The following is an 8,961-nucleotide window of genomic DNA, read 5'->3' on the forward strand; positions in this document are numbered from 1 at the left end:
GCCCCACCGCCTCTCAACCAATCAGGTGAGCTGGGCTGCCATTGGTACTGAGCCCCACACACAGCAGGAAGAACCCAAGGTTGGTCCTGGGGGAGGGGCTACAATTGGCCTCAGTACCTGCTGGGTTGGACAAAGGAAATGTTAGCCTGGATCCCAGTGATTCCTGCTGGAAAGTGCAGTAAGGGCTGCACTGCAGTACCCCAAGGCCGAATAACCTGCCATCGCAACGCTTCAGTGTCTGAGGCTCAGACGTAAAGAACAGGACTTACATAGAAAATAGGTGCAGGAGTAGGCCATTCGGCCCTTCGAGCCTGCACCACCATTCAATAAGATCATGGCTGATCATTCCCTCAGTACCCCTTTCCTGCTATCTCTCCATACCCCTTGATCCCTTTAGCCGTAAGGGCCATATCTAACTCGCTCTTGAATATATCCAATGAACTGGCATCAACAACTCTCTGCGGCAGGGAATTCCACAGGTTAACAACTCTCTGAGTGAAGAAGTTTCTCCTCATCTCAGTCCTAAATGGCTTACCCCTTATCCTTAGACTGTGTCCCCTGGTTCTGGACTTCCCCAACATCGGGAACAATCTTCCTGCATCTAACCTGTCCCGTCCTGTCAGAATTTTATACGTTTCTATGAGATCCCCTCTCATCCTTCTAAACTCCAGTGAATACAGGCTCATTCCATCCAGTCTCTCCTCATATGTCAGTCCAGCCATCCTGGGAATCAGTCTGGTGAACCTTCGCTGCACTTCCTCAATAGCAAGAACGTCCTTCCTCAGATTAGGAGACCAAAACTGAACACAATATTCCAAGTGAAGCCTCACCAAGGCCCTGTACAACTGCAGTAAGACCTCCCTGCTCCTATACTCAAATCCCCTAGCTATGAAGGCCAACATGCCATTTGCCTTCTTCACCGCCTGCTGTACCTGCATGCCAACTTTCAATGACTGATGGACCATGACACCCAGGTCTCGTTGCACCTCCCCTTTACCTAATCTGACGCCATTCAGATAATATTCTGCCTTCGTGTTTTTGTCCCCAAAGTGGATAACCTCACATTTATCCACATTATACTGCATCTGCCATGTATTTGCCCACTCACCTAACCTGTCCAAGTCACCCTGCAGCCTCTTAGCATCCTCCTCACAGCTCACACCGCCACCCAGCTTAGTGTCATCTGCAAACTTGGAGATATTACACTCAATTCCTTCATCTAAATCATTAATGTATATTGTAAATAGCTGTGGTCCCAGCACTGAGCCCTGCGGCACCCCACTAGTCACTGCCTGCCATTCTGAAAAGGACCCGTTTATCCCGACTCTCTGCTTCCTATCTGCTAACCAGTTCTCTATCCACGTCAGTACATCACCCTCAATACCATGTGCTTTAATGTTGCACACCAATCTCTTGTGTGGTTGAGATGGCAGAGGCACTTGCCCGGATCCTAACGCGCACCATCTTAATTTCCACCATCATAACATCGCCCGCCTCCGCCCCTGCCTCAGCTCATCTGCTGCTGAAGCCCTCATCCATGCCTTTGTTACCTCTCGACTTGACTATTCCAACGCACTCCTGGCTGGCCTCCCACATTCTACCCCACGTAAACTTGAGCTCATCCAAAACTCGGCAGTCCGTGTCCTAACTCGCACCAAGTCCCGCTCACTCATCACCCCCTGTGCTCGCTGCCCCGTGTCCTAACTCACACCAAGTCCCGCTCACCCATCACCCCCTGTGCTCGCTGACTTACATTGGCTCCCGGTTAAGCAACGCCTTAATTTAAAAATTCACATCCTTATTTTCAAATCCCTCCATGGCCCTCGTCCCTCCCTATCTCTGTAATCTCCCCCAGCCCCATAACCCCCCCCGAGATGTCTGCGCTCCTCTAATTCTGCCCTCCTGAGCATCCCTGATTATAATCGCTCAACCATCGGTGGCTGTGCCTCCTGTTGCCTGGGTCCCAAGCTGTGGAACTCCCTCCCTAAACCTCTCCGCCTCTCTACCTCTCTTTCCTCCTTCAAGACGCTCCTTAAAACCGATCTCTGGGGAACACCACTGTATTACTTCCCCCAGTTCAAAAAACAACCGTTCACCAATAATCTGTTTCCTTTCACATAGCCAATTTCATATCCATGCTGCCACTGTCCCTTTTATTCAACTTGCTGTCAAGCCTATTGTGTGGCACTTTATCAAACATCTTTTAGAAGTCCATGTACACCACGTCAACCGCATTGCCCTCATCAACCCTCTATGTTTCTTCTTCAAAAAACTCAAATCAAGTTAGTCAAACACAATTTGTGTTTAACAAATCCGTGCTGGCTTTCCTTAATTAAGCCACACGTCCAAATTACTGTTAATTCTGTCCTGGATTATCATTTCTAAAAGCTTCCCTGCTACCACGATCAAACTGACTGGCTTGTAGTTGCTCCGTTTATCTTTATAACCTTTTTTGAACAATTCTCCAGTCCACTGGCACCACTCCCGTATCTAAGGATATTGGAAGATTACGGTCAGTACCTCTGCAATTTCCACCTTAACTTCCCTCAGCATCCGAGGATGCATTCCATCCGGTCCTGGTGACTTATCTACTTCAAGTGCAGCCAGCCTCTTAACAAAGTTTATCTCATCCAGTATCTCCACTGCCTCCTCTTTCACTATGTCTGTTGCAGCATCTTATTCCTTGGTGAAGACAGATGCAATGTACTCATCTAGTACCACAGACATGCCCTCTGCCTCCAACATAGGTCTTTTTGGTCCCTACTCAGTCCCACCCGTCCTCTTACTGCCTGTTTATTATTTATATGCCTATAGAAAACTTTTGAATTCCCTTTGATGTTAGCTGCCATTCTATTCTCATACTCTCTCTTTGCCCTTCTTATTTCCTTTATCACTTCCCCTCTGAACTTTCCATATTCAGCCTGGTTCTCACTTGTATTCTCGACCTGACACCTGTCACATGTCCCCCTTTTTCTGCTTCCAACTTATCCTCCGCTGTCTGTGTTGATCCTACATAAACTTGAGCTCATCCAAAACTCTGCAGCCCGTGTCCTAACTCACACCAAGACCCGCTCACCCATCACCCCCTGTGCTCGCTGCCCCGTGTCCTAACTCACACCCAGTCCCGCTCACCCATCACCCCCTGTGCTCACTGCCCCGTGTCCTAACTCGCACCGAGTCCCGCTCACCCATCACCCTCTGTGCTCACTGCACCGTGTCCTAACTCACACCAAGTCCCGCTCACCCATCACCCCCTGTGCTCACTGCCCCGTGTCCTAACTCGCACCAAGTCCCGCTCACCCATCACCCCCTGTGCTCACTGCCCCGTGTCCTAACTCGCACCGAGTCCCGCTCACCCATCACCCCCTGTGCTCACTGCCCCGTGTCCTAACTCGCACCGAGTCTCACTCACCCATCACCCCCTGTGCTCACTGCCCCGTGTCCTAACTCACACCAAGTCCCACTCACCCATCACCCCCTGTGCTCACTGCTCCGTGTCCTAACTCACACCGAGTCCCACTCACCCATCACCCCCTGTGCTCACTGCCCCGTGTCCTAACTCGCACCAAGTCCCACTCACCCATCACCCCCTGTGCTCACTGCTCCGTGTCCTAACTCACACCGAGTCCCACTCACCCATCACCCCCTGTGCTCACTGCCCCGTGTCCTAACTCGCACCAAGTCCCGCTCACCCATCACCCCCTGTGCTCACTGCCCCGTGTCCTAACTCACACCGAGTCCCACTCACCCATCACTCCCTGTGCTCACTGCCCCGTGTCCTAACTCACACCGAGTCCCGCTCACCTATCACCCCCTGTGCCCGCTGACCTCCATCGGCTCCTGGTCCGGCAACAACTCCATTTGAAAATTCTCGTCTTCAAATCCCTCCATGGCTTCACCCTCCAGCCCTTCAAGCTCCATCCCCAAACTCTCCATTTCTCTCACTCGGCCTCCCTCACTGCACTCCACCATTGGCGGCCATGCCTTCAGCTGTCTTGGCCCTAGGCTCAGGAATTCTCTTCCTAAACCTCTCCTCCTTTAAGACGCTCCTTAAGTGCAGTGTCAGCAGTGGCTCAGTGGGTAGCACCCTCTTGTGGGTTCAAGTCCCACTCCAGGGACTCGAGCACATAAATCCAGGCTGACACTCCAGTGCAGTACTGAGGGAGTGCCGCACTGTCGGAGGTGCCGTCTTTCAGATGAGACGTTAAACCGAGGCCCCGTCTGCTCTCTCAGGTGGATTTAAAATATCCCGCAGCCACTATTTTGAAGAAGAGCAGGGGAGTTATCCCCGGTGTCCTGGGGCCAATATTTATCCCTCAATCAGCATCACAAAAACAGATTATCTGGGTCATTATCACATTGCTGTGTGTGGGAGCTTGCTGTGCACAAATTGGCGTTTCCCACATTACAACAGTGACTACACTCCAAAAGTACTTCATTGGCTGTAAAGTGCTTTGAGATATCCGGTGGTCGTGAAAGGTGCTATATAAATCCAAGTCTTTCTTTCTTAAAACCCACCTCTTTGACCAAACTTTAGGTCATCTCTTCTGAAATCTCCTTCTGTGGCTCAAATTTTGACTAATAACGCTCCTGTGAAGAGCCTTGGGATGTTTTACTATGTGAAAGGCACACTACACATACAGGTTGTTTGTTTTTTAAAAAAGCCTCCTTTCACAGGCATGTTATCATTATTCTTTCTCGGGATTGGTGGCCGTCGCTAGCATTTATTGCCCACACCCTCGTTGCCCCTGAGAAGCTGGCAAGCCGCCATCTTGGACTGCCGCATCGAATGGGTGAAGGTGCTCCCACAGTGCTGTTAGGTATGTTAGTTCCTGCCTCCCTCTGACAATTCCTGGGAGGAACCCTGGCGGACAGGAGCGAAAAACTGGACGGTAATCAGCCATGATCTTGTTGAATGGCGGAGCAGGCTCGAGGGGCTAGATGGCCTACTCCTGTTCCTAATTCTTGTGTTCTTAATGAGACCTCACTGAGTGGGCCGCAGAATAGAATCACAGACATTTACAGCACTGAATGAGACCATCTCGGCCCATCGTGTCCACACCGGCCGACCTTTACCCAGCCTAATCCCACTTTCCCGCTCTGGGTCTGTAGCCCTGCAGGTTACGGCACTTCAGGTGCACATCCAGGTACTTTTTAAATGTGGTGAGGGTTTCTGCCTCTACCCCCCTTTCAGGCCGTGAGTTCCGCCCCAGACCCCCACCGCCCTCTGGGTGAAGACATTTCCCTCAAATCCCCTCTAAACCTCCCCCCAATTACTTTAAATCTATGCCCCCTGGTTGTTGACCCCTCTGCCAAGGGAAACAGGTCCGTCCTATCCGCTCTATCCAGGCCCCTCATCATTTTATTCACCCTCAGCCTCCTCTGTTCCAAAGAAAACAACCCCAGCCTATCCAATCTTTCCTCATCGCTAAAATTCTCCAGTCCAGGCAACATCCTGGTAAATCTCCTCTGTACCCTCTCCAGTGCAATCACATCTTTCCTGTAATGTGGTGACCAGAACTGTGCACACAGTACTCCAGCTGTGGCCTAACCAGTGTTTTATACAGTTCAAGCATAACCCCCCCTGCTCTTGTATTGTATAACTCGGCTAATAAAGGCAAGTATCCCGTATGCCTTCTTAACCACCTTATCCACCTGGCTTCTTCCTGTGGCTGATGAGCTCCTCCCAGAGTTGCAATGTGGATTCAGCTCACTCAGGGGCACAATGGACATGATCGTCACCGCGCAGCAGATTCAAGAGAAATGCAGGGAACAGCACCAACCCCTGTACATGGCCTTCTTCGAATTCACAAAAGCCTTCGACACTATCAATCGGGAGGGATTATGGAGCGTCCTTATCAGATTCGGCTGCCCTGAAAAGTTTGTCACCATCCTCCGCCTGCTCCACGATGACATGCAGGCCGTGATCCTGACCAACGGATCCACCACAGTCCCAGTCCACGTCCGGACCGGAGTCAAGCAGGGCTGTGTCATCGCACCAACACTCTTCTCGATCTTCCTCGCTGCAATGCTCCATCTCACCCTCAGCAAGCTCCCCGCTGGAGTGGAGCTAAATTACAGGACAAACGGGAGTCTGTTCAACCTCCGCTGCCTCCAGGCCAGATCCAAGGTCGTCCCATCCTCGGTCATTGAATTATAGTATGCGGACGACGCCTGTGTCTGCGCACACTCAGAGGCCGAACTCCAAGCCATCGTCAACACCTTCACAGAGGCGTACGAGAGCATGGGCCTTACACTAAACATGTAAGACAAAGGTCCTCTAGCAACCTGCCCCCGCCACACAGCACTGCCCCCGGTCATCAGAATCCACAACGAGGCCTTGGACAATGTGGACCATTTTCCATACCTCGGGAGCCTACTGTCAACCAGGGCAGACATCGATGACGAGGTCCAACACCGCCTTCTGTGTGCCAGTGCAGCCTTCGGTCGCTTGAGGAAGAGAGTGTTTGAAGACCAGAAACCCGGCACCAAGCTCATGGTCTACAGGACAATGGTGATACCCGCCCTCCTGTATGGCTCAGAGACGTGGACTATGTACAGCAGGCACCTCAAAGCACTGGAGAAATACCACCAACGCTGCCTCCGCAAGATCCTGCAAATGCATTGGCAGGATAGGTGCACCAACGTCAGTGTTCTCGCTCAGACCAACACCCCCTGCATCGAAGCACTGACCACACACTCGGATCAGCTCCGCTGGGCGGGGCCACATCGTCCGCATGCCTGACACGAGACTCCCAAAACAAGCGCTCTACTCGGAACTCCGACACGGCAAGCGAGCCCCAGGTGGGAAGGGGAAACGCTTCAAGGACACCCTCAAAGCCTCCTTGATAAAAATGCAACATCCCCACCGACAGCTGGGAATCCTTGGCCCCAAGACCGTCCAACATGGAGGAAGAGCATTGGGGAAGGCGCCGAACACCTCGAGTGTCTTCGCCGAGAGCAAGCTGAAGCCAAGCGTCGACAGCGGAAAGAGCGCACGGCAACCCAGACCCCCCACTCACCCGTCCCTCCCACCACCATGTGCCCCACCTGTGACAGAGTCTGTAGGTCCCGTATTAGACTCTTCAGTCACCTGAGAACTCATTTCTAGTGTGGAAGCAAGGGACTATGATGATGATGACCTGGCCTGCTACCTTCAGGAATCTGTGGACCTGCACTCCAAGGTCCCTGTGTTCCTCTACATTTCTCAGTGTCCGACCATTTATTGTGTATTCCCTTGTCTTGTTAGCCCTCCCCAAATGCATTAGCTCGCACTTATCCAGATTAAATTCCATTTGCCATTGTTCTGCCCACCTGACCAGTACATTGATATCTTCCTGCAGTCTATGGCATCTTCTAAATCTCCCCCCTGCCATTCTGTCTCTCTAACCCCCCCCACCTCACCTCCCTCCTATATTTTTTCTCTCTGTTTCTCCCATTCACATCCCTTCTGTCAGCTGTGGCTCAGTGGGTAGCACTTTCGCATCAGTCAGAAGGTTGCGTGTTCAAGTCCCACTCCAAGAGACTTGAGCACAAAAGTTAAGGCCGACACTTCAGTGCAGTGCTGAGGGAGCGCCTTTCGGATGAGACGTTAACCCGAGGGCCCGTCTGCTCTCCCAGGTGGACGCAAAAGATCCCACGGCCACTGTCGGAAGAGGAGCAGGGGAGTTCTCCCCGGTGTCCTGGGGGGTCAATCGACATCACTTTTAAAAAAAAACAGATCATTTATCGCATTGCTGTTTGTGGGATCTTGCTGTGCGCGAAGTGCCTGCCGCATTTGCTTCGTTGCAACAGCGACCGCACTTCAAAAAGTAGTTGATTGGCTGTAAAGCGCTTTGGGGCATCCTGAGGTCGTGAAAGGCGCTATATAAATACAAGTCTTTTATTTAGGGAGGCTTTCTCCAACCCGGTCTTTTGCCTCATCTGCTGCCTTTACGCGAGCTCCGTTCCCCATTGGAATGGAGGGAGGGGAATCGCTTGCAAGACCTGCCTCCCGCACCGGAGGGAGAGATGAGGAGAAACTTCTTCACCCAGAGAATGGTGAACCTGTGGAATTCTCTACCACAGAAAGTTGTTGAGGCCAATTCACTAAATATATTCAAAAAGGAGTTAGATGTAGTCCTTACTACTAGGGGGAATCAAGGGGTATGGCGAGAAAGCAGGAATGGAGTACTGAAGTTGCATGTTCAGCCATGAACTCATTGAATGGCGGTGCAGGCTCGAATGGCCGAATGGCCCACTCCTGCACCTATTTTCTATGTTTCTATGTAAATAACAAGAACTCAAAGTCAAATGATAACTGCCGCAGGGTACAGAGGCTGCTTTCTCCCACTAGAGGTCACCTCCACACTTATTTGCACTCTCAATTTTAAACTCACAAGCTATTCGTGGATAACACTCCCCTGAAATGTAATGTAAACCTGTTCTTATCTGCTCCATGTAATACCCTTATTTGCACAGTACTGCATGTAACGTGATTTACAGATTGTACTCAACCGTGCCTTGAAATGAAATGTACGCTTGTGTATTGTATGGAACTACTGTCAGCATCCAAACGAATTGTATGGAGTTGCTGAACGCAAGGTACTGAACTATTTTCCAAAGTGTTGTGAAAATTTAATATGAATAAAGTAGATTTTTTTTGGAAAAAAAACTCCCACTGAGGGAGCGCCGCACTGACAGATGAGACGTCAAACCGAGGCCCCACTCGAGGGACTCGAGCTCCACAATCCAGGGCCGACACACCCCGGTGCCAATACGGAGGGAGCACCGCGCTGTCGGAGGGGCCGTCTTCCGGATGAGACGTCAAACCGAGGCCCCACTCGAGAGACTCGAGCCCCACAATCCAGGGCCGTGCTGTCGGGGGGGCCGTCTTTCGGATGAGCTGTTAATCTTTTGAATTTGAGTTCTTCTTATTTGCATGCCCCTCCCCGGCCAGTTGTGTGGTTTCCCCCCCCGCCC

This window comes from Pristiophorus japonicus, chromosome 23 (genome assembly GCF_044704955.1).
Source record: "Pristiophorus japonicus isolate sPriJap1 chromosome 23, sPriJap1.hap1, whole genome shotgun sequence".
Classification (NCBI taxonomy): domain Eukaryota; kingdom Metazoa; phylum Chordata; class Chondrichthyes; family Pristiophoridae; genus Pristiophorus; species Pristiophorus japonicus.